Source organism: Canis aureus, chromosome 11 (assembly GCF_053574225.1).
Source record: "Canis aureus isolate CA01 chromosome 11, VMU_Caureus_v.1.0, whole genome shotgun sequence".
NCBI lineage: Eukaryota > Metazoa > Chordata > Mammalia > Carnivora > Canidae > Canis > Canis aureus.
Genome location: NC_135621.1, coordinates 67,542,229 through 67,566,656, shown reverse-complemented (window position 1 = coordinate 67,566,656; position 24,428 = coordinate 67,542,229). Strand labels below are relative to the sequence as shown.

The window sequence follows — 24,428 nt, the reverse complement described above, 5'->3', positions numbered from 1 at the left end:
AGACTAAAAGTGAAGAGATGGAGAAAGATAGTCCATGCAAATGGAAATGGAAAAAAAAAAAAGCTGGTGTAGCCATACTCACATCAGGCAAAATAGACTTTAGCACTAAGATTATAATAAAAACAAAGAGGGGAAATTAAATAATGATAAAAGGTCAATCTGTCAAGAAGATATAACTTTTATAAATATATATGCACCCAAAATAGGAGCACCAAAATATATAAAGCAAATATTGACAATAATACAATAATAGGAGGGGACTTAAAACACCATACTTACATCAATAAATAGATTAATAAGGAAATACCAACCTTAAACAACACCTTAGGCCAAATAGACTTTATAGACACATGTGGAACATTCCATCCCAAAGCAGTAACTTACACATTTTCCTCAAATAAAAATGAAATATTATCCAGAATAGATCATATGTCAGGTGACAAGTCTCAATAAATTTGAAAAGACTGAAATTATAACAAGCATCTCCAAATACAATGATGTGAAACTAGAAATCAATTACAAGAAGAAAACTGGTAAAACCACAAAAATGTGGAGATTAAACAACATGCTACTGAACAACCAATTAATGGGCCATTGAAAAAATCAAAGAAGAAATAAAAAATTGAGAGAGAGAAATAAAAACAGAAATATTATCTACCAAAGTCTCTGGGATGCAGATAAAGTGGTTCTAAGAGGGAAGTTCATAGAAACATAAGAAAAAAGGAAAATATCAAACAAACAAACAAAAAATCTAACTTTACACCTAAAGGAACTAGAAAAAGAAAAACAAAGCTCAACATTAGTAAAAGGAAGGAAATAAAGAGCAAGAAATAAATGAAATAGATGAATGAAATTAAAAGCTGGTTCTTGGGGATCCCTGGGTGGCTCAGTGATTTGGCGCCTGCCTTTGGCCCAGGGCTCGATCCTGGAGTTCCAGGATCGAGTCCCAAGTCGGGCTCCCGGCGTGGAGCCTGCTTCTCCCTCTGCATGTGTCTCTGCCTCTCTCTCTCTCTCTCTATGTCTATCATGAAAAAAAAAAAAAAAAGGCTGGTTCTTTGAAACGATAAAAATTGACAAACCTTTAGCTAGACTAAGAAAAAAAAGAGGACTCAAATAAGATCAGAAATGAGAGAAGAAAAGTTATAATACCACAAAAATACAAAGGATTTATCATAATTATATGCCAACAAACTGGACAAGCTAGAAGAAATGGGTAAACATGTAGTATTCCAAGGCTAAATCATGAAGAAATAGAAAACCTGAAGATTGATTACTAGTAAAGAGATTGATTCAGTAATGAAAACCTCCCAGCAACCAAAGTCTGGGAGCACAGAGCTTCACTGGTGAATTCTATTAAACATTTAAAGATTTAATGCTTGTCCTTAACAAACCCTTCCAAAAAACTGAAGAGAAAAGTATGCTTCCAAACTCATTTTGTGTGGCATTACCCTGTTACCAAAACCAGACAAGGACACCACACACACAAAAACAAAAGTATAGATTAATATCCTTAATGAATATGGATGCAAAAATAATAAAAAATACTAGTAAACTGAATCCAACAACACACTTAGAGAATCATACACTATGACCAAGTAGGATTTATTACAGGGGATACAAGGTGGTTCAGTATCTGCAAATCAATCAACATAATACACTACATTAACAAAATGAAAGATTAAGATAATGATGAGTAACCTAAAAAATACACAAAACAAAACAAAATGAAAGATTAAAATCATATGATCATCACAATAGATGCAGAAGGAGCACTTTGACAAAATTCAACATCCATTTACGATAAAAACTCTCAAAGTGGGTATAGAGGAAACATACCTTGACATAATGAAGGCTACGTATGACAAACTCACAGCTAACATTATGCTCAATGGTGAAAAGCTGAAACCTTTTCCTCTAAAATCAGGAACCAGACAACAATCTAGTCTCACCCCTTTTATTCAACATGATATTGGAAGTTCTAGCCATAGAAATTAGGCAAGAAAAAGAAATAAATGCCATTCATATTGGAAAGGAATAAGTAAAGCTGTTATTATTTGCAGATGACAGGATACTTAATATAGAAAACCATAAAGATTCCACCAAAAACCTGTTGAACTAACACATGAATTCAGTAAAGTTTAAGGATAGAACATTAACTTACAGAAATCAGTGGCATTTCTACACCCTAATGACAAATTATCAGAGAAATTAAGAAAATACAATCCTATTTACAACTGCATCATCAAAAAAAAAAAAAACAAATAAATAAAATACCTAGGAATAAATTTAACCAAGGAGGTAAAAGACCTATCCACTGAAAACTATGATGGAGACTGAAGATGACACAAATAAATGGAAAGATATTCTGTGCTCATGGATTGGAAGAATATTGTTAAAATCCCCATACTACAATTCGATGTGATTCCTATCAAAATTCCAATGACATTTTTTTCACAGAACTAGAACAAATAATTTTTTTAAAGATTTTATTTATTTGACAGAGAGAGAGAGAGAGACAGAGAGACAGAGAGCACAAGCAAGGGGAACAGCAGAGGGAGAGAGAAAAGCAGGCTCCCCGCCGAGCAGGGAGTCCGACGCGGGGACTTGATCCTAGGACCATGGGATCATGACCTGAGCCGAAAGCAGACACTCAACTAACTGAACCACCCAGACACTCCTAGAACAAATAATTCTAAAATTTGTGTGAAGTCACAAAAGATCCAGACAGCCGAAGCTGTTTTGTTCTTGAGAAAGAACAAGGCTGGAGGTATCCTGCTCTCTGACTTTAAAATATATTACAAAGCTATAAGAACAGACACACAGATCAGCAGAGCTAAGAGCCCAGAAATAAACTCATGCATACATAGACAATTAATTTACAATAAAGAAGCCAAAAATACACAATGGAAAAAAGATGGTCTCTTCAATAAATGGTGCTGGGAAAACTGGACCAACACATGCAAACAAAACTAGATCACTATCTTAAAATATACACAAAAATGAGCTTGAAATGGATTAAAGACATGAATTTAAGACTTGAAAACATAAAATTCCTAAAAGAAAACATAGATAGTAAGCCCCTTTGACATCAGTCTTACGACATTTCTGTGGATTTGACCCCAAAGGTGAAGGAAAAGAAGCAAAAATAAATAAATGGGACTACATCAAACTATAAAGCTTCTTCTGCACAGTAGAGAACCATCATCAAAACAAACAGGCATCCTGCTGAATGGGACAAGGTATTGGCAAGTTGCATATCCAACAATGAGTTAATATCCAAAATATATAAAGAACTCATACAAGTTAACAACAACAAAAAAACAATTAAAAATGGGGGGGGGCAGAGGATCTAAATAGACATCTTTGAGGGGATTGCTCTGTGATACCAACTTTACCTTAATAAAGTAAAAAAAAAAATTTACCTTTTCAGAATGTGACCACAAAAGAAAACCAAACAACCACAAATCCCCCTAAAATGCTCATGACATTATAAATGAAAAAAGAATTTTACTGTGTGTAAATTATTCCCTAATGTAAAAAAAAAAAAAAAAAAAAAAAAAAACCAAGACAGGTGGATACCATTACCTTTCCCTTTTTAAAAAGGCATTAATATTTTCTGATTGTAATAGGACAACAGGCAAATTATAGACATTTTGGAGAAATGTACAAAGAATGTACATCCCATCCCTTGCAGAAAATACTTCCTCGCTATGATCTTTATGGACGCAAAAGACCCACATAAGCTGGGACCATGCCGTACACATTTGCTTTCTGAAATATATTAAGCACGTTTTTCTGTGTCATTCAATCATTTTCAAAACCGTGAAAACAATGCCCTCAGAGCCGAGGTCCAGTCTGACTCAAACATTACTCACATGCTTTCTTGTCTCTTTGAGTCACTTTTTTCTTTTTTTTTTTCCTTTCAGGGTTATCAATAAAAATCACAGTGCTATTAAAAAGGGAAGGTCTCTATTGCTCCTTGCAGCACAGCGAACCTAACATATCCACGTGTTCTAGATAGTCCAGGGACACAACCTTGAGCTTGGTCATCAGTGTCCAAGAGCTGACTAGGTTGCAAAAATAGAATAAGATGAAGCGTTGCACTGGCACATGGCTTTTACCCCAGTTAGATGAATCATTAACTCAGGCGCTCTGTGGTACAGGACACTTGCCTACCTTGGAAGCCAAACCAGGGAGAAAAGTAGAGTCTGAGGCAGCCTTCCTCTCCGAAGGAACAAAGCAAGAGGAATGACTTAAGGAGGAGTTCCAAGCGCCACGTGGCCCGTCCAGCTGTCGGTTCTCTCACTACTCATGTCTTCCCTCTGACCTGTAAGGGAAAGGATTTTTTTTTTTAATTTTTATTTTTTTTAAGGGAAAGGATTTTAAAGGATTTTAAAGGACTGTAAAGAAAAGCCCAAAATAGCCCTTTCCCCTCTTCAATGAACTAGTGGAACACTTTTAGGGGAAGCTGAGTGGGCTGTTGACTTATCTACTACAAAAACGGGGGAAAAAAATCTAATTCAATGTTTAAATGTTTTATCTTTTCCAAAAATGAACTTTCCCTTTTCATGGCCGGTGGTGATTTCTAGGTTAACGTGTGCGTTCTTTGGCAGCTGCAGTGGGTAACAGGGATCATTTAATGATGTGAGCTTACTCAGCCAGAGGGGGGCGATCAGAAACAGTTCCCCAGGATTTCAAGTCCAGTGTCTTTGTGTTCATGTCCCATTTGTGGCTGCCAGATTCACCTGCCCCAAGGGAGCCAGGGGGAAAACCACCTCAAAAACTTAGAGCAGCTCCCTACCACGTAACAAATAAAGTACAAACTCTGTGTTCTTCAAGGTTGGCTCCGATGAGTGCTTCTTTTAAAGCAGATGGTGTGTTTTTGCTTCTTGGTGGGGAAGTGCAAAGGCCGACCCAGGAGGTTACAAGAGTCTGGGTGGTGAGGGGAGCCACAGTTTTGTTTGGCAACCACAGTTTCCTCCAACAGGCTTTGCTGTAAAAAGTCTACAGCTCTTGAGGGATGACCCCTTGAGAAAAAAGCAGAGAAAACCAGCACTGGTAAAGAAATACAAAACCCCTAAAATGACTTTCTCTGGATTCAAATTTAGGCAATCATTTTCAGCTCTTCTCAACACTCATCCCTGGGTCTTCTTATTACCTGGAAAGAAACTAGAATACTTGCAGGACTACTATATTTTTTTCAATTACCACCAGATAAAAGTTAGAGATTAAAAGTTCTCATCTGATTTCACTTCACCAAATGGTTGATATTTTTCTGCTTCCTGTTAACAAGATATCAAAAGCTAGGCTAGCTGCTGGCAAAACATTCTTTTAAAAGATTTTTAAAATTTTTTATTTATTTGAGAGAGAGCGTACAAGCAACGAGGAGAGACAGAGGGAGAGGGAGAGGAAATTCCCCATCCATGTGGGATCGTGACCTCAACCAAAGGCAGCCACTTAACGGACTGAACCAACTGGGCACCCTTAACTAATCATTTTTAGTGGTATATATGTTTCTTTTTCATCAGCTATATAAGAAATGTTTGAAGACAAAAGTAACTCCAATTTAGCTTTCTGTCCTGCTTAGAAAACTCCCAGTCCAATCTAGGTTATTTGCATATGTTCCATGCAGTGTCTGGAACATGGTGCTTTGCAAATAAATCTAAATATGAAAAATAAAGTAATAAAACATTAGGAGAAAAGATGAGAGAATTCTTGTATAACTTTGTGGGTGTGGCAGTCTTCTTAAGCAAGATGAGAAACCCAGAAAAATTAAAGGGAAAAAAAATAGCCATGTTTGACTACATAAAAATTAATTTTTTTTTTTTGCCAGGCAGAAGAAATCATAACCAAAGTGCAAGGAAAAGGTGAGAGAAAATGTTTGCAATAAAAATGACAAAAAATGATAAATATCTTAATAAACTAAGGCTCAATAAATTAATAAACAAGAGACAATACAATAAAAAAATGAGCCAGTGTTAGGAAAAGGCAATTCATAAAAGAGGAAGTAAGAGCAGATGCTCAGTTTACTAGGAGTCAGGAAAATGCAGGAACATAAATATATGCATGAAAAGGTATAAAAATACCCAATGGATGAGAGGTTGCCTCAGGGTCTAGGGACCTAGGGGAGGGTAACATGCCTGGGATTAGAAGTCAAAAGGGCTTTCAACTTTAACTGCAATATTTATTTCTTCTATTAAAATACATTAAGATTTAAGGGGAATGTGATAAAATGGTAACCATTATCAAAATTGTGTCTTTTGGTTAACATATAGGTGCATTTTTGTTGGGTATCTGCCTAGGAGTGGAATTACAAGGTCATAGGATTTCTATAGGTCTAAAAATGTTCTGTTTCTCAATCTGGGTATTGGTTACAGGGGTGCTCAGTTTATGAAAATTCACTGAGATATATACTTATGACATGTGCATTTCAATAAAAAGTTAAATAATAACAAAACCAGAAGTATAAGGCAATACCGCTTTGCAGCCACCAGCACGGCTAACCTAACACAGCAGAAAATGCCGAGTGTTGCTAAGGATATTCAGCAACCGGGTTACTCACATATTATTACTAGCAGAAATATACCTCCGTACAATCCCTCTGGAAAACTTGATGTTATCTACGAACAGAGAAAATTTGCATACAAATTTATATATGTTGACGTGGTGGGATATCCCTGAGAAGTTAAATGAGGAAAGCGAGTTGTATATAAACTGTCCTCATTTTTTTTTTTGTAAAAAAAACAAAGACAAAACTGCTTTTGTGTTCATGGAAGTATGCAAGGGCACGAAGAAAAGACTTCAAGTAAGTTAATCAAAATTTTAATATGGGAGGGTAAGATTAAATGGGGAATGAAGAGAGAGGTGATCAGCTTTTTCTTTAGTCAGCTCTGTATTGTCTGACTTGCTAAAACTAGAATTGTTTTGGGGGTAATTCATATACAATAAAACTCACCATTTTAAAATATATAATTCAGTAATTTTTAGTATGTCCACCAACTTGCACAAAGCATTGCCACTATCTAAGAAGATTTTATTATATTTTTTTAGAAGATTTTAATAACTCCCCTCTTTACCACCACCCTTTCCCCAACAAAAATGTATACTCATCAGCAGTCAGTCCTGATTCCTCTGGCCTCCCAGCCTCTGGCAACCACTAGTCTACCCTCTGTCTCTATAGGTTGCTTGGTCTGCACATTTTGTATAAATAGAATTATGTAATACCTATGTGACTTTTTGTGTCTGGCTTCTTCCCCTTAGCATGCTTCTAATGTTCAAGCATGTTATAGCATGTATCAATGGTCCGTGGCTTTTTATGGCTGAATCATATTCCATTGAATGGATATAGTATGTTTTATTTATCCATTCAACACCTGCTGAAATCAATATCTGATACCACTTAGATACTCCAGAATAGTTTTATTTTAATGTCATCTGAATAGCAAACTCAATTCCCCTTTACCTTCTAAAGCTAGTATAGTCATAGCTTCTGGGGATTAGGATGTGGACGTCTTTTCTCTGGGTGGGGCATTATTCTGTCTACCAAGTTCCTCATCACAAACGTTGAATCAGGGGACCCCTCTTACACTGTTGGTGGGGAGGCAAACTGGTGCAGCTGCTCTGCCAAATCCTATGTAGCTTCCTCAAAAAGTTAAAAATAGAACCACCCTATGACTCAGCAGTTGCACTACTAGGTATTTTCATTCAATGGATACAAAAATATTGATTTGAAGGGGCACACGCACTCTAATGTTTATAGCATCACTATCAATGATAGCCGAATTATGGAAAAAGCCCAAATGTCCACCAACTGATGGATGTATAAAGAAGGTGTGGTGTATACACACATACACACACACACACACACACACACACACACACCATGGACTATTACTCAGTCATCAAAAAGAATGAAATCTTGCCATTGCAATGCTGTGGGTGGAACTAGTGAAACAAGCCAGTTTGAGAAAGACAAATACCATATGATTCTACTCAAATGTGGAATTTAAAAAACAAGACAGATGAACATAGGGGAAAGGAAGGGAAAATAAAAAAAAAAACAGGGAAGCAAACTATAAGAGACTCTTAACTATAGAGAACAAATGAGGGTGGGGGGAGGCAGGTGAGGGGATGGGGTGTAGGGGATGGGGTAACCAGGTGATGGGTATTAAGGAGGGCACTTGTCATGGTGAGCACTGGGTGTTATAGGTAAGTGATGAATCACTAAATTCTATACCTGAAACCAATACCATACTATGTTTTAACTAGAATTTAAATAAAATCCTTGGAAGACCAAAAAAAAAAAAAAAGAAAGAAAAGAAACAAAACCCCCCCAAACTTTCAATTAGAATGCAAATATTTTTTAATAGTTTACATTGATGTTGATTAAATGAGTTGCTTTACAATCTTATAGCAGGTAAGTGACAGGGTTAGGCAGAGGACACAGGTGTTTAGGTTCCCTGTGTGGTGATCCATTTGCCTCATGTTTCATTCAAGAAATATACACTAAGGGGCGCCTCCATGGCTCAGTCAGTTAAGCAGCTGACTCGATTTTGGCTCAGGTCATACCTCAAGGTCTTGGGATCGAGCCCTGGGTCAGGCTCCATGGTCATTGGGGAGTCTGCTTGAGGATCTCTCTCCCTCTGCCCTTCCCCCTGCCTGCACACTCTCTTTCTCAAATAAACAAATCTTTTAAAAATAGTAATACAGGGGCAGCCGGGTGGCTCAGCGGTTTAGTGCTGCCTTCAGTCCAGGGCGTGATCCTGGAGACCTGGGATCGAGTCCCACGTCGGGCTCCCTGCATGGAGCCTGCTTCTCCCTCTGCCTGTGTGTGTGTGTGTCTCTCTCTGTGTCTCTCATGACTCTCATGAATAAATAAATAAATAAATAAATAAATAAATAAATAAATAAAATCTTTAAAAATAAAAAATAAAATAGTAATATATATTGAGCACTTAGACAATGCGGCATATAACACTATGCTGTTTTAATAAAGACATTTCAGAAAACCAGCTTATTGGGTTTTGAGTTCAAAATCTGCAATATTTTAAGCTTTTAAATCATTTTAAAAGAAAATTAATTTTTAAAGATTTCATTTATTTGAGAGAGAGAGAGAGAAATATGAGCAGGGGGGAGGGACAGAGGGAGAGAGAGAGAGGCTGACTCCCCACTGAGCAAGGAGCTTGACTCTGGGCTCCATCCCAGGACCCCAGGATCATCACCTGAGCCAAAGAGAGATGCTTAACCGACTCTGCCACCCAGGTGCCCCTTAAAAGAAAATTTAAAGATAGCTAATTACTTGTAAAGAACTGACAGTTCAAAGTTTACTGTTGGAGTGAAGTCAAAAACCATTCAATGACCCAGACTGTGAGGCCGAGGCAGGAAATGCTGGTTGGTAGGAAAGGGGCAAGCGGGGTGGAACACAATCAGTGTCGGAGTCCTTGCAGGGCCGCTCACAAAATGAGCAAGGGGCTTGTACAAGAAACAGAATTCTCTAGAATTCTAGAGTCGATGTCAAAACAGAGGGAAAGGTATCCATGCGGTTGCAACCAGGAAAGCTCAGTATGTGGTTGAAACAAGGGCAAAAATAACAGCTTGTAGAGGAGCATGTGCTATAGAGTTAGTTCATTCATTTATTCAGCCATTGAACAGCATAAGCTCCAGGCCTTGGGCCTGGGTCGGGAGCGTGGCTCTGAGGGGAGCTTGAGACCCCTAATCAAGCCACCTTCCGCCAGGTCCAGGTCGTCCCCTGGATGAGGGCTGCCACCCAGGGAGGCCGTAGGTCCCGGCAGCCCGTGCCCCCCCAGCCCTGCCCCCGCCCTCCCCACCCCACTCACAGGACCATCCCCTCCCTGTCCTCTTCAGTTCTCCGTGTCATCCCACCCTCCACCTTGTCCCATGGAGCTTGGCTTCTCCCCTCCCCCAGCTACCAAGATAATCCTCAAGCTGTAATAATCCCAAACAGTCCACTTCCCAGGTTGGCTTTTTCCAGTAAAGCTGTCAGGGTGAGGCAGGTCCTGGGGCCTGGAAGAGGGCCGGAGAGGAGGTGCACAGGGCTGGGTGAGGAGGGGGAGCAAGACCCCCCCCAGCCCCCGTCCTCTTCAAAGGGCAGTGTGGTGCAGTGGTTAGGATCCTGAGTCTGCAGCTCCATTGCCCCCCTCGCCCCCTGCGCCAGCTTGACCCTGCCCCTGGCCTCTCTTTTCCCCTTCCCCACCTGTTAACCGTGAAGCCCCGTGATTTGTAGGTTTGTAGGTTTTATTTCATGAGGCTCTATTCGTAACAGGGACGGAGCACTCAGAGCAGCACCTCCAACAGGACAAATGCTCGGCGCGCTAGCTGAAAGCATATTTTGGGGAACCCCGCGTCCCCGGGCCACCAAGGCAGGCCTGGCCAGTTCTCAGCTCCCCTCTGCGGCTCTAGCCCCCATGGCCTGCCGGTCCCTCTTAGGCAGAACTCAGCATATGCCATGTCTCAAGACGACCCGCCGCTCCAAGGGCCAGTAGCCTAAATTCACTTTAAGTAGAAAAGAAGGTTGGTGTCCAAGGGACACATCTGCAAAGGCCCCCTGGGAGATGACCTGGGAGGTTGTTGTGCAGAGTGATTTCATTCCTCTTCCCTCAACTCCCTGCTCCTGGGCCTGGCCCAGGGCCTGCTTCGGCCTCAGAAGCCCGTTTCAGTGCCTTTCCACCGAGAGACATCCCTTGGCAGCCCTCCTAGAATGTGCAAGCCGCTCCTGTTAAAATAGAATCCTTCCTTTTGCTTTGGTCCTTCTGCATTTAGTATACAGCGTCCTGGGGGGAAAATAGTCATCGTAGGCCTTCGTCCCACTTCCCGCCCATTCCTCTGCTCCAGTCTTTCCTTCTGGCCCCTCTCCTTCCACTTTGATCATCTCTGTTCTCCGTTTCCTCCTCGAATGTCTCTGGAGGACTCCGGAGGGAGCTGCTGTGGCCCGGGGCCTGGGTGTCCTTCGGAACCAGGCAGCCCAAGGGTAGCAAATAGTTTTGATTTTCTGAACCTGGTGCTGGGCTGAAAAGGGAGAGTGGGGAGTTCTTGGGTGAAGACCCCAAGCTGAAGAAAGAAGCAACCGAGTCCAAGGCCGGGGCATCCCTGAGCGGGCTCCCTCATTTCTGGCACAGTCCGCGCCCTACCTTCCCCTGGAGCGGCCCGACTTACTCTCTCTTAGACTCAGAATAGAAGGCATGATGGGGAACCCAAGCCTGGGCCCACTCTCAGTCTTCAATCCGGTGTCCTTTATCTCTGAGTTCCAGGCTGTAGATGATACCAGTCATTTTTACTTATTATAAAGCACCTTCTTAATCTTGAATCCACTTCTGATTGATTCTGTTACTTGTTGTTTCCAGAGTCATGAAGGGAGAGGATCCAGGGTTCAGGAAGTGCAAGAATGGACGAGATTTGCCATATTGCTTACCAACCTGTCTCCAAACATTTTTCAGAGTTCCGCCCAAGGACCAGGTACAGGGAGGAAGTCCGCTCTGAACCTGCAGATAGCCTATTGATCTCGGCCGTTGTTCGACTGTGAGCAATATTTCAAGGGAAATAAAAGATTTTGGTATTTAACCACAATTTATTTTGTGTAGGTGGATGCGAATAGCACCTTTCAAAAAGAAAGGTTCTCTATGTGATTAAAACAAAAATCAAGTTGTCATTCAGCTTTTTTTCTAAATTAGTCTCGGAATGTGATTGGTTTACTTTAGTTTTGAAAACTGACTTATTATTTTTTTTTAATTAAAAAAAAATTTTTTTTTACCAATTCAGACAACAATTTTGAGACTTGGCTTCTCCATCACATAGAGAAGAAAATATAATTTTTCTTTGACTATTCTGAGTTAATGGCTGAGCCCTCTTTTAATAAAAGAGAGATTAATGTAGTGAGAGAAAAACAAACAGGTTGATTAACACCTACACCTCGTGTGTATGTGGGAGACACCCAGGGATGTGTCTGAGAGGTGGCTTAGAATTCAGGATTAAATATCATCTTAGGAAGAAAAGGGGAGGAAGAATGTAGGTCCCTTAGGAGAGAGTAAATGATTTTTAGGAAGGAGGAATGGGCCCTCAGAAGAACAGATGGGAGGTATTAGGATGTGTGACAAAATTTGCCTGGGTATGGTGTGGACTTCTCATTTCCTCACCTGTGATAAAAGTCAATCTTCTCAGGTGGGTGAAGATCCCAGGGAGAAGATTTTTTGACAACTGAGTTCCTTTTGGAGGATCTGGCTTTGGGCCGATGAGGGTTGTTCAGAGAAAGCCTCTCCCTGAATTATTATTATTATTTAAAGATTTTGTTTTTGTATTTATTCATGAGAGACACAGATTGAGAGAGAGGGGCAGAGACACAGGCAGAGGGAGAAGCAGGCTCCATGCAGGGAGCCCGACGTTGGACACGATCCTGGGTCTCCAGGATCACGCCCTGGGCCTAAGGCGGTGCTAAACCGCTGAGCCACCCGGGCTGCCCTTATTATTATTTTTTTAAATCAGTTTTTCAAACAACTTTAGTTCAAAATAATCAAGATGCTAAAGTGGCATGTTTCGGGGTGGCATATTCTGTTTCTTTTCAATCTTGTATGGAGTCTATGGCTCAGGGTTTAGTAGGTTGCACATTCAAAAACAATCTGGGGTTACTGGATTCCTTTTACAATTATTCCAGTCTTGAGTAGACCAAAGGAAAAAATTAAATTGCCAGTGCACAAGTGTGAAGGAGAAAACTCCAAAGTTAGAAGGACAAGGCCCATGAATAGCTTTTGTATCTGTCTCTTTACATTTTGGTAAATGTAAGCAATCAGAAGAGATTCCTCTCTTGGTTTTTATCTCCCTCAGTGATTGCTCCTTCTAGGTTCTTCCTCTTCTCCCAGAACCCTTACCCTTGCTCTGCCCCAGGGCTCCTTCCTTAGCTCCATTTCTATCTGCATTCATTCCCCTGTTATCTCCTCAGGTCTTGTGACTTTATATTCCTGCCTGGAATGCGGGAGTGTTCGGGAGTGAAGCAACAGGATGCCTCCAACTCTCAAATGGCTACTTAAGCAAACAAAATAAAAGTTTATATAAATAGAGAAGTAGAGGGTTGGAAATGACAAAGTGTTAATAATTATTGAAGGGAGGTAGAAGGGATGCATATTAATTATTTGTACATTTCTGTACATGTTTAAAGAATAGAAAGAAGTAAATTATCATCTCTGTACTAACCCAAATTATGTCTCCTGCCTGGACCTCTCTACTGAACTCCAGATTTGCATATCCAATTGGCCCCTGGCTTCTGCATTTGGATATCAAAGGAGTATGTCCAAACTGAATTCTTGATCTGCCCTCCTCCCAGAAACCCTGTCCCAGCTGCAGCTTCCACGCCTCAGTTGATGACAACTCATTTCTCAAGCCCAAGCCTCTGGAGATATGGTGACTCTTGTCTTTCTCTTCCAGTCCTTTGGGAAATCCGAATCTGTTGGCTCTGTCTGCAGAGCATGCCCAGAACGTGACCAGTCTCGCCGCCACCACCACTCTAGGCCCTGGTCTAAACCACTCCCAGCCCCCAGCCCATCCTCAGACCATTCCAGTCGCCTCCCGAGTCATCTCTATGTGTCGGCCTTGTCCTCCTCGTTCTGTTCTCAACCAAGAAGCCAGGGTGACTCTTCCAAAATGGATTCACATTGTGTTCCTGCCCTACTCAAGAGCAGAGTCTCACCCAGGGTAGACAAGGAAAGACTGGAAGCTGAAATCCTTCAACAGCCCCAGGCCCTCCGTGGTTTCCTCCTACTTCCCTCCTGGCCCACCATGCTCCAGTCCCTCTGGCCTCCTCTGTTGTTTCTGGAATGAACCAAGATGCTCCTGCTTTCTTGGGACTCTGTACTGGCTGTTACCTCTTCCTGGAAGTCTTCTTCCCCCAATTTTTGCACATTTTCCAAGTCTTTGCTTATTGTTACTTCTTAACAAAGCCTACTCTCATAAATGCAGCCTGCTCCTCCACTCATGCTAGATCCATCCAACTTTGCTCTTATTCCCTGTAGCTCTCACCACTGTCTACACGTGACCTAATGTACCGACGTAACGTATTTATCAGCTGTCTCTCCACTTGAACATCGGCTCAATGAGGATAGGGGTGTTTTGCTGTTGTCAAATGCCCTGTATCTGGTCCAACATGGGGCCTGGCATGCACTGAATATTTGCACAATGAATGAACTGAATGAATAGTCACACGTTGATTGTATTGCTTGAGAAAGAACCTGTAATGTGAGCTTTATGGGGCCATAAATTAAACTTAAGTCAAAACTCTTTCAAATCCAGAGCTACACTCTCACCCCAGCTTGGTCTTTATTTTCTTACTTCAGTGGCACAAAGCTGTCTGTGAATGGGCTCTTGTATGAATGATTTCATTGATCTTTTTATTCCGCATGTTGCAATTCTTGGAACGCCTGTCAATTTAGCTGTTTCATTGATTTCACTTAGTACTTCCTTAAAGTGAAAGGACACTACTTAATATGTGAGAATCAGTGTGAATTAAAGTCAGAGTAAGAATAAAACCCGTTAAACTGGCCGAATTCTAGCAAGTGTCACATGGGATGTGAAGCTGTACCCTTTAAAAAAAAAAATTATTTATTTGATGGAGGGAGAGGGAGGCAGAGGGAGAGAGAGAAGTAGGCTCCCTACTGAGCAGGGAGCCTGATGCGGGGACTTGATCCCAGGACCCTGGGATCATGACCTGAGCTGAAGGCAGACACTTAATCGACTGAGCCCCCCAGGTGCCCCTGAAGATGCACCTTTGATATCCATTCTCTCTAAAACTCACCCCCACACACTCTACATTCAGTAACAAGCTGTGTTCTTAAATGTTATTAACCCCTTTGGGCCAGCATAAAAAATTTCTTTTTGGTAACATAATAGATTTCTTCCAACCTTTCTTGGCTGATTCCTTATATAGCAGAAGCAGAGTTATCATTATACTCCCAGGAAGAGCTATTTTTATAATGCAACACCCTTCTTTTCTACAGTAATTCTGCTACTATTAATAGTCTCTTCTAGAAGGTTGCCCCATTTTTTTTTTTCTGGCTTGACCATATTCATAGACATGTTAGATGCCTTTCTTGGTTTCTCAAACTGAGTCTCAGTTTTAAATGAAGGAAACCCAATGGTTAGGGAGTAGAATAAGTTCAGATTATCCTTTGAACTCCATCTCTTCCTTTTCTAATAGGACATGAAATTTGGTGAATTCAGAGGAAAACAGAGCTAAAATAAAGCACTAGGGGCATCTAGGGGCATCTGGGTGGTTCAGTCAGTTAAGTATCTGCCTTCAGCTCAGGTCATGATTTCAGGGTCCTGGGATGGAGCCTCACGTTGGGCTCCCCACTGAGTGGAGAGCCTGCTTCTCCCCCTCCCTCTGCCTCTCTCTACCATTCATGCTCTCTCTCCCTCTCTCTCTCTCTCCAATAATGAATAAAATCTTTTAAAAAATAAAATAAAGCACTAAATGGAAATGAATTGTATAGAAGTAAGTTGAGCAGGGGTTTACAAAAAGGTCTGATCCTTGAAAGAGAGGATGGTAAAGCTAATGTGCCAACTGTGTTTTGGACACCTTTCTCGTTTTCTACCTGGTCACTTGCTAATAATGTACTGCCAGGGACAAGGTGCACGGCGGGCAATTCATAACTACTCTTTTGGGCAGCCTGATATTATGTCTTCTGATATAATACAAGGAAGTAACAATATCACCTATGACAGTCTAGCAAAAAACGTTTAATTGGAGCACTTTAAGCTTTTGCATCCAATTTACAATTTGTGGGTAATACAAGGGATAGAGGATCAAGCTAATATACCCAAACAAGCAATCAGATGAAACGAGAAAGTGGGACAACTGGCTGCAGTTCTTCACTAAGTCAGTGTCATGCCTCAACAGCCTGGGCTAGATGAAAAGAGATTTAGAGGACAGAATAACCAGACGAAATGGAAAGGGACTGAATTTTCTTGAATAAACCAATTTGGGATCTGGGAGTCAACGCAGATGAAATTTAGTAAAATGGACAGACAGAGAATGCTGACCGAAAAACAAGCAGGTTACAAAGCAGTATGTACAACATAATCTAATTTTAGTTAATAATTACAAAGATAAGGATTTAGAATATGCACTCATGTGATGAGCTCTGGTTTTTATTTTTGCTTACCTGCATTTCAGTTTTTTCTACAAATATACTATATCTGGAATAAGAAGAAGTCATTTAAAAAATGTTGGAAAGTACTCTTTTACTTCCATAGGCTAGGCTTGGCCCTATTTCATCTTGCTATGATCTCTTACAATTTATTCTCTATATGAAAAAAAAAGTAATACCACCTAGAAAGACAATGGTCAACTGGTTTAATTGTGAGAGGAATTCAAGGTCGTATATTATATTCCTAAGCTAGTTATTCATTGATACTAATGAATGTTGCACCAAATGATGTTTAATAGTGTGTAGACAGCTTATGCACAGCAATTCTGTTTGTGCTTCACTCTAAATTCTGATGGCTTTATGCATTGTTAGGTATTTTATATTCAATAAACACTTGATGATTATATGTAGGAAATTTTAAATTAGAAGATTTGGTCTTTGTTTCCATAAGCACTACAATTTGGAAACAAAGTTATGTGTTTCTGTCCTCATTTTCATTTTATTCTGGGTACAAGCAGATGACCTAGTTACTGTTTCCCGGTATTAAAGTAATTATATGCGGACATTGGTGCTCCTGCTATTTCTACTTCTAAGGGTTCTTCAGAACAGAAATGGCAGCAGACTTGGAGCTAGAAAACTTGAATTCCAGTCCCAGGTCAGTAACTAACTAGCTTAGTGTTTCGTGTATTTGAGGTGAAGAAGCAAGGGTAAAAGAAATCTAGGGTTCCTCCTAGCTCCAGAATTCCATAATCCTAAAGCACTGCTTTCTTATATTTTTTCCAAAATGAGATTCTCCATTCCAAAACAAACAAATGAACAACAAAACTCCATGTATATTGTGAGGCTTTAGCCAGGAAGTCCTTTGTATGAGTAGCATTCCATAATTTACATATGATGATTTCATAAAGAGATTGAAACCAGAAGTTATTGTTATTTTTTTATATTTCCAGAACAAGTAAAAGTAATAGGTTACTTCTAGTTCTACTGATGACCCAGTAGATTCCAATATATATCCCAGTATATTCGATGATGGCTAATAGCTGCATTATCCATCACAAGGAAATACAAGTTCATAATTCAGGTTAGGTAATGTTTACAAATCTAAGAAGCCTTTCTTTGATTTTCATGGGCTGTGGGTAAGGCTTACTTGGGTTTAAATGACAGTTTTGACACTTTCTGCTTATTTTCCAAAACTTTTTTTTTTTTTTTTAAGATTTATTTAGTTATTTGAGAGAAAGAGAGAGCACACGTGCATATGCGTGCAGGGGAGGGGCAGAGGGAGAGTGCAGAGAATCCTCAAGCAGACTCCCAATCCTGGGATCTTGAGATCATGACCTGAACAAAATCAAGAGTCAGAACCGTAACCTACTGAGCCACCCAGGTGAGCCCTTCCAACCATTCTTTTGAGTTCCTCATTTTTACTTTTTTATTTTTAACTTCTAGGACCATTCTCTAAATGTTTTCTTTTTTTCCCCCAGTAGCACCCTGTTCTTGTTTTGTGGTTACCTATTGGCTGCACCCTGCATTATCCCTGTTTCCAACAAGTTTATTTTTTTCTGTTTGTTGTCCTGCTCCATGTTTTGACATTAGAAGCTTCTTTCTGATATGTCAGTCCTCAGGTGTCTGCTTTTCTTCTGTTGGGTTCTTTTTGTTATTGAGTGGTAATTGTATTTTTAAACTGCACCCTTATCAGATATACGACTTGCAAATATTTTCTCCCATTCTGTAGATTGCCTTTTCACTTTTCCTTTAATACACAAAAGTTTTAATTTTTGACAAAATCCAACGTAGTTTTTTGTTGTTGTTGTTGTAGCTTATGTTTTTGGTGTTATGACTAAGAAACCATTGCCTAATCCAAGATCATGTGGATTTTCCTGTTTTATGTTTTCTCCTGAGAGTTTTATATTTTCAGCAGTTATATTTCAGATCCATTTTGGGTTAATTTTGTGTATGATGTGAGGTGAGAGCTCACTGATTTCTTTTACTTTTGCATATCCAGTTGTCTCAGCACCATTTTTGAAAAGATTATCTTTTCTCCCATTGAATAGTCTGTGGCACCCTTGTTGAAAATCAATTGGCCATCAATGTATTATTTGTGGACTTCAGTTCCTTTCCAATGATCTATATATCTATCTGCATGCAAATATACACTCTCTTGATTACTGTAGATTTGTACAGTTTTGGAATCAGTAAGTGTGAGGCTTCCAGCTTTTTCTTTTTTCAAGATTGTTTTGACTTATTTGAGGTCTCTTACACTTCCATATGAATTTCTGAAGAAAAGATTAATGAGATTTTTAAAAAAGATTTTATTTATTTATTTATTTATTGGAGAGAGAGAGAGAGAAAGGGAGAACTTGAGTTGGGGTGGGGGACAGAGGGAGAGAATCTCGAGCAGACTGCACTGAGAGCTGGAAGCCCAGATCCCACGGCCTTGAGATCGTGACATGAGCTGAAATCAAGAGTTGGATGTTTAACCCATTGAGCCACCCAGGCACCTGAAGGCTATTGAGATTTCGGTGGAGATCGCAGGGAATCCATAGATCACTTTGGATAGTATCGCCACATTAACAATATTAAATTGCCCAGTCCATAAACCTAGGATGTCTTTCTATTTACTTAGGTCTTTGTTAATTTTTTTCAGTAATGTTTTTTAGTTTCAGGGTACAAGTTTGCACTTCCTTGGTTGCCTTCATTCCTAAGTATTTTATTCTTTCTAATATAAGTGGAGTTGTTTTCTTAATTTCATTTTTGGATTGTTCATTGCTGGTGTGTGGAAAGACAACTAATTTTTGTGGGTTCATCTTGTGTCTTGTAACTTTGCTGCATTCATTTATTAGCTCTAATAGTTTCTTTGTGGATTCTTTAGGATTTTCTATATATAGGTTCATGTCATCTGCAAAAAGAGATAATTTTACTTCTTCCTTTCCAATTTGAGTGACACACATACACACACACACATTTTTAACCTAATTACTCTGGCTAAAATATCCAGTACCATATTGAATAGAATTGGTGAAAGTGGGTGTTCTTGTCTTCTTCCCAATCTTACAATGCTCTTATTTGAAAGGGAGCATGGGGAGCAGCCCCGGTGGCCCAGTGGTTTAGCACTGCTTTCAGCCCAGGGCATGATCCTGGAGACCCGGGATTGAGCCCCACGACAGTCTCCCTGGGTGGAGCCTGTTTCTCCCTCTGCCAGTGTCTCTGCCTCTCTCTCTCTCTGTGTGTCTCTCATAAATAAATAAATAAAATCTTTTTTAAAAAATGAAAGGGAGCATGGGGAAGCTGAAAATCGAATTTGAAGCTTCGGGTGCATGCCTGGCCCTTACTGAAATGCTCTGTGGTTGATCTGGCTAGGCCAGTGAGTTGGGAGGCCTTTGATGTCATCAACCTTTAGATTTCTCTCATCTGTTAAATTCCTTGCCTCCTGTGTTCCAGTTTCCAAAATTGTGTTGCTGTTGTCTCTTCTCTCTTTCTTCCTGTCCTTAAAAAAAAAAAAAAAAAGAAAAAATCCCATTGCATTACATTATTGTTGTTTTATGGGGCAAAAAGTATTTACCATCTTCTTCAAAACTCCAGGAATGAAATTAATGGGTGTTGTGCCTGGTCTTGTTTGTCATTCCTCACTGAGGCCTAATTCAGTCCCATGAATAAAATATGCTTTTCACTTCTCAGGAGATTTTTAGAATTTCAAATGGATTGAAATTTAAATGACCCAGAGATACCACTGACATGACCTACTGGCCCTGACAAGTGTTGTGGAGGACTGTCCCTTTGGAGTACCAGAGTTATCCGGTGATGTGGAAGGAGTTAGTCACCAGCTAATGGGAGCCATCAGTGTGGTTTCCATCCTGACTCACTCTTTTTATGCCTTTTTGCTTATTTGTACCACAAAATAAACCCTAATTATAGGAGTGCCTGAGTAGCTCAGTTGCTTAAGCGTCCAACTCTTGATTTCAGCTCAGGTCATGATCTCAGGGTCATGAGATCAAGTTCCATGTTGGACTCTGCGCTCAGCAGGGAGTCTGCTTGAGATTCTCTCCCTCTGCCCCTGCCCCTCCCTGCACTCGCATGTGCATGTGCACTCTCTCCCAAATAATAAATAAATAAATAAATAAATAAATCTTAAAAAGAAACCCTCTAATTACAGAAACTGCCTGTGAATTAGCCTTGTATCACATCAGGAAAAATGTCCTTCTAGTAATCTAGTTCATCGGAAAGCTATGGCATCAAAAAGTCAGCAAGGGGCCTTCAACAGAGCCATATTTAGATATTTATCTCCTGCTTGGGTCTGGGAATCATTGGCTTCACTCATTTTAGGACACAGGCTCTGAACCCTGAGTACACATGAGAATTATTTACAGAACTTGAAGAAGAATAAGGAGGAGGATAGGAAGAGGAATGGAAAGGGGAAGAGGAAAAGCTTGTCTTCAGTTTTCACTCGGCACTAATTAATTCAGAATATCTGGAGATGGAATATAGACAGTGGTATTTTTTAAAGCTCCCCTAGTGGTTCTAAAGTGCAGCAGGGTCAAGAGCCCTGACTTAAGGGGCCTACTGGAGAGAAATGTTTGGCTGAAGCTTCTGGGGGTTCTCCAGAGTTCCTTCTCTAGGTAAGGTCAAGCCAAAGGCACCTAGGCCACCTCACTTTAACTCTGAAAGTCTGTAAATGAAGCAACAAAATCTTTTGACTTTTCCTTTTGAGGAAATTACTTAAAATATGGAGATTTTATAAGAACTTAACCCTTGAGTGTGGCAAGGAATGCTTAGGAATTATGCGGCACTCCTGACTTCATGTTTATACTCTTTTATTTTTTTCAGTAGACTTTTATGCTCAGCATGGAGCCCACTGTGGGGCTAGAACTCACGACACTGAAATCAAAACCTGACCTGAGATCAAGATCCTGACACTCAACCAACCAACTGAGCTACTCAGGCACCCCATGTGCTTATGCTCTTGAAAAGACAGTATAACATCTTTTATCTTCAATTTCCTTGTGTATAAAAAAAGAGGATAAAAATTTCATAGAGCTCAATAAATAGCTGCTTTTCTATTGTTTGGAAAATAAAAATAAAATAAGGGGCAAAAATAAGAGTTTAAAAATGGTACTACCGAGGTAAAAGATGCCACAGAAAGGCTGTGCTGGGCATACTGTATATGATTAGCACTGTGTTTGGCAGGGAGTTGCAAGAATGGTGTTGCATAACAGTGCTTTGCAAACAATGTTCCTACAAATCACCTGGGGATCAAGTTAGGATGCAGATTCTGATTCAGTAGATTTAGTGTGGGCCTAAGAATCTGCATTTCTAACAAGCTCTAGGTAATGCTGATGCTGCCAATCCAGGGATCACACTTAATTTTTTTTTATTATTTCTTAAAAGATTGACTTATTTATTTGAGAGAGAGAGAGAGAGAGATTGAGAGAGAGAGACTGCATAGGGAGGGACCAAGGGAGAGGGAGAGAAGCAGAGGAGCTGTGTGGAGCCTGACATAGAGCCCAGTCCCACGACCCTGAGATCATGACCTGGGCCGAAATTGAGAGTTGGATGCTCAATTGACTGAGCCACCCAGGCGCCCCCAGGGACCACCCTTTAAAGAGCAAAGAAGAGGGCATGTCAGCCAATGGTGCCTGCTGAAACTGACCTTCCTCCTCCTTCTTCCCCCCTGACTGCACCCATGGGGCCTCTGACCCAAGAAGTCATCCACAGACTGGGCTTCAAAATACAAGATGATGCAGTGTAAGGGGGCCATGGTCATTCTTGGGCCACTCAGACTAGAAATTTTCACCAAAGCACAACCGAGTCACCAAGGGCAATGCCTATAGCTCCCAAGGGGTCTGATAGTCTCTACAGTTCCGCTGTGTTTCTATCTAAAATTACCCATCTCTTTGCTTTGCTTCACAGAGTGTGGATGCATTCATTCGTCATTCATTCAGTCAATATGTGTCCAGCACCTACTTGACTCTAGGCATGATTCTGGGCTACAGAGAGACAGCAGAGAGCAAAATAAGGCCCCTGTTCTCAGACAGTTAACATTCTGGGGGAAGACTTCTTTCAACCCAGTTGAATAGGTGAGCTAATTGAAAGAGGGATTCTACAAAGAGCCTCCAGGGTGTCTTGTTAAATACCTGGAATGTGTTTAACTAAGATAAAGGAGCTTGTTATGGAAGAGACTGTAAGCCAAAAACGTAAGCACATTTCAGAAGGGATCAGACAAAATAATATGTGAGGCAGTCGTAAGTGTCAATGTATGAAGCATGTATGTATTCAGGTTACAAAGAAAGTAGGAGGCACTCCTTAATTTTTCAGAATTGTACTTTAGAGAGAGCATTTATCTTTATTTTTCATTGGGTTCCTTGTTTTGAAGTATAGTTGACAATATTACTTTAGTCACAGGTGTACCACATAGTGATTCAACAAGTCTGTATGTCATGCTGTGTTCACCACAAGTGTAGCTACCATCTGGCACCATCCAGCGCTATGATAATGCTGCTGACTAGAGTCCCTATGCCGTACCTTTCATCTTCATGTAAAGGGTATTTGTCTTTAAACAACCTTATCTTAAAATGATTTGAAATAGGCTATTGACTCCCACTTTTAAGTGGAGCGTTTTTCAAGTATTATAGACGGAAACAAAAGAAAAACAGTGACTAAGAGTGTATGAACTTGTAAGAAACACTTTAAGTCTTTTTCGAGAGCAGTTAGTAGCAAAATGACAAAACCATGCATATATAAAACCTGTAGAAGGGCACCTGAATGGCTCAGTCGGTTGAGCATGTGACTCTTGGTTTCAGCTCAGGTCATGATCTCAGGGTGGTGAGATCAAGCCCCATGTTGGGCTCCATGCTCACCAGGGAGACTGCTTGAGGACTTCCTCTGTCTCCCTCTGCTGCTCCCCTCCCTCTAAAATAAGTCTTTCTTTCTTTTTTTATTTTTAAAAATTTTTTAAATTTTTATTTATTTATGATAGTCACACAGAGAGGGAGAGAGAGAGGCAGAGACATAGGCAGAGGGAGAAGCAGGCTCCATGTACCGGGATCCCGACATGGGATTCGATCCTGGGTCTCCAGGATCGCGCCCTGGGCCAAAGGCAGGTGCCAAACCGCTGTGCCACCCAGGGATCCCCCCCCCCTTTTTTTTTAAATGCAGCATTCTTAACAGTGTTTTATAAAGTGATAGTTAATGCATGAAATAGAGCAACCAGCAGCACTTGGAATTCTGATGCTCCCAACCTGTCCTTGTTTCCTACATTAGGAAGCAGTGAAGCACAGTGGTTAAGGACGTAGGGTTCAGAATCAAATATACTTGGAGTCTGATCCCAGCTCTGCCTCTTGAGAGTCATGTGGCTTCAGGAAGGATACTTCCTTTCTGATTCTCGGCTTCCTCATCTGTAAAATGGGAATAATAATAATGCTACCTTCACAGGATTTACTTTAGGGGCTAAATAAAAACAATTTATGTATGATTCAGTATCTATTGACTTTTTATGAATCACTGAACTCCTTAAAAGATACTCCCATCTCCTTTCCCCCACAGTGACCCAGCATTGCTATTGGGAACAAACAAAAAGGTGCTTCAGTACTGCCCGTCATGACATCTTCCCTCATCTGGTGCACTGCTGCTGTCTGTAGTCTCATGGTGGTACCCCCTGATTCACACCTCCAAGCTGTGGTCTCTGGGTGCTCCCAATATTTCCAGTTCTTAGAGCAGTTCACAGTTCAAGAACAGTGCTGGGGCAACTAGAAATGGGAGGAAGGGGCCTCCTCCTCTTCCTTCCCTAATTTTGACAGGTCTCTCAAAGCCTCTTTTGAAGAGTTCCATCAACTTCAGCTTCTCTCCCCTATTGGTGAGCTCAAAACCATTCCAAGGAACTAGGTGGACACTGGAAGCCCTTCTATCTCTTTCCATTCTTCAATTGCTTCACCTCCCAGCTTCTTCCCTTCCGCAGACTTCCTCTCCATGTTCTCTGTTACAAAATTAAAGCTCCTTCCATATGTGCGCATACATGCTAGCTAACACTGACGTGGATGTAGGATCAGTAGTGGAAGTAGGGTGTCTACACTGGCAGTAACAAGACAATAAATGCCTTGTTTTATACATAAGTGTTTGGATACTGATTGTGCTTCATCCCACATTTTACCTCTCTTTTATGACTTTTAATTTAATCGAGCAATATAGAGTATAGTTTTGTACGTGATAGACACTCAGTATTTTCTGTTCCTGACAAATCAAATCAATTCCATAGACACAATGTCAAGTATTTATTAATGGGATTTTGTGCAA

General features: G+C 40.5%; 3 long non-coding RNA genes across 4 annotated transcripts; 2 read left to right on the top strand and 1 right to left on the bottom strand.

Annotated features, from left to right (window-relative positions):
• Window positions 1–3,875: 3,875 nt before the first annotated feature.
• Window positions 3,876–11,420, bottom strand: LOC144324284 (uncharacterized). Its single transcript, XR_013389799.1, has 3 exons — window positions 11,173–11,420; window positions 4,825–5,027; window positions 3,876–4,327 (listed from the first exon to the last, which is right to left on the bottom strand). It is a non-coding gene; the product is annotated as an uncharacterized LOC144324284 (long non-coding RNA).
• LOC144324285 (uncharacterized) lies at window positions 11,257–24,216 on the top strand. Its single transcript, XR_013389800.1, has 3 exons — window positions 11,257–11,535; window positions 22,050–22,216; window positions 23,682–24,216. It is a non-coding gene; the product is annotated as an uncharacterized LOC144324285 (long non-coding RNA).
• Window positions 17,050–21,185, top strand: LOC144324282 (uncharacterized). 2 transcript variants are annotated; one of them, XR_013389797.1, is made up of 2 exons: window positions 17,050–17,229; window positions 20,970–21,185. It is a non-coding gene; the product is annotated as an uncharacterized LOC144324282 (long non-coding RNA). The 2 variants fall into 2 exon arrangements; XR_013389798.1 differs by having other exon boundaries at window positions 20,967–21,185.
• Window positions 24,217–24,428: the final 212 nt, after the last annotated feature.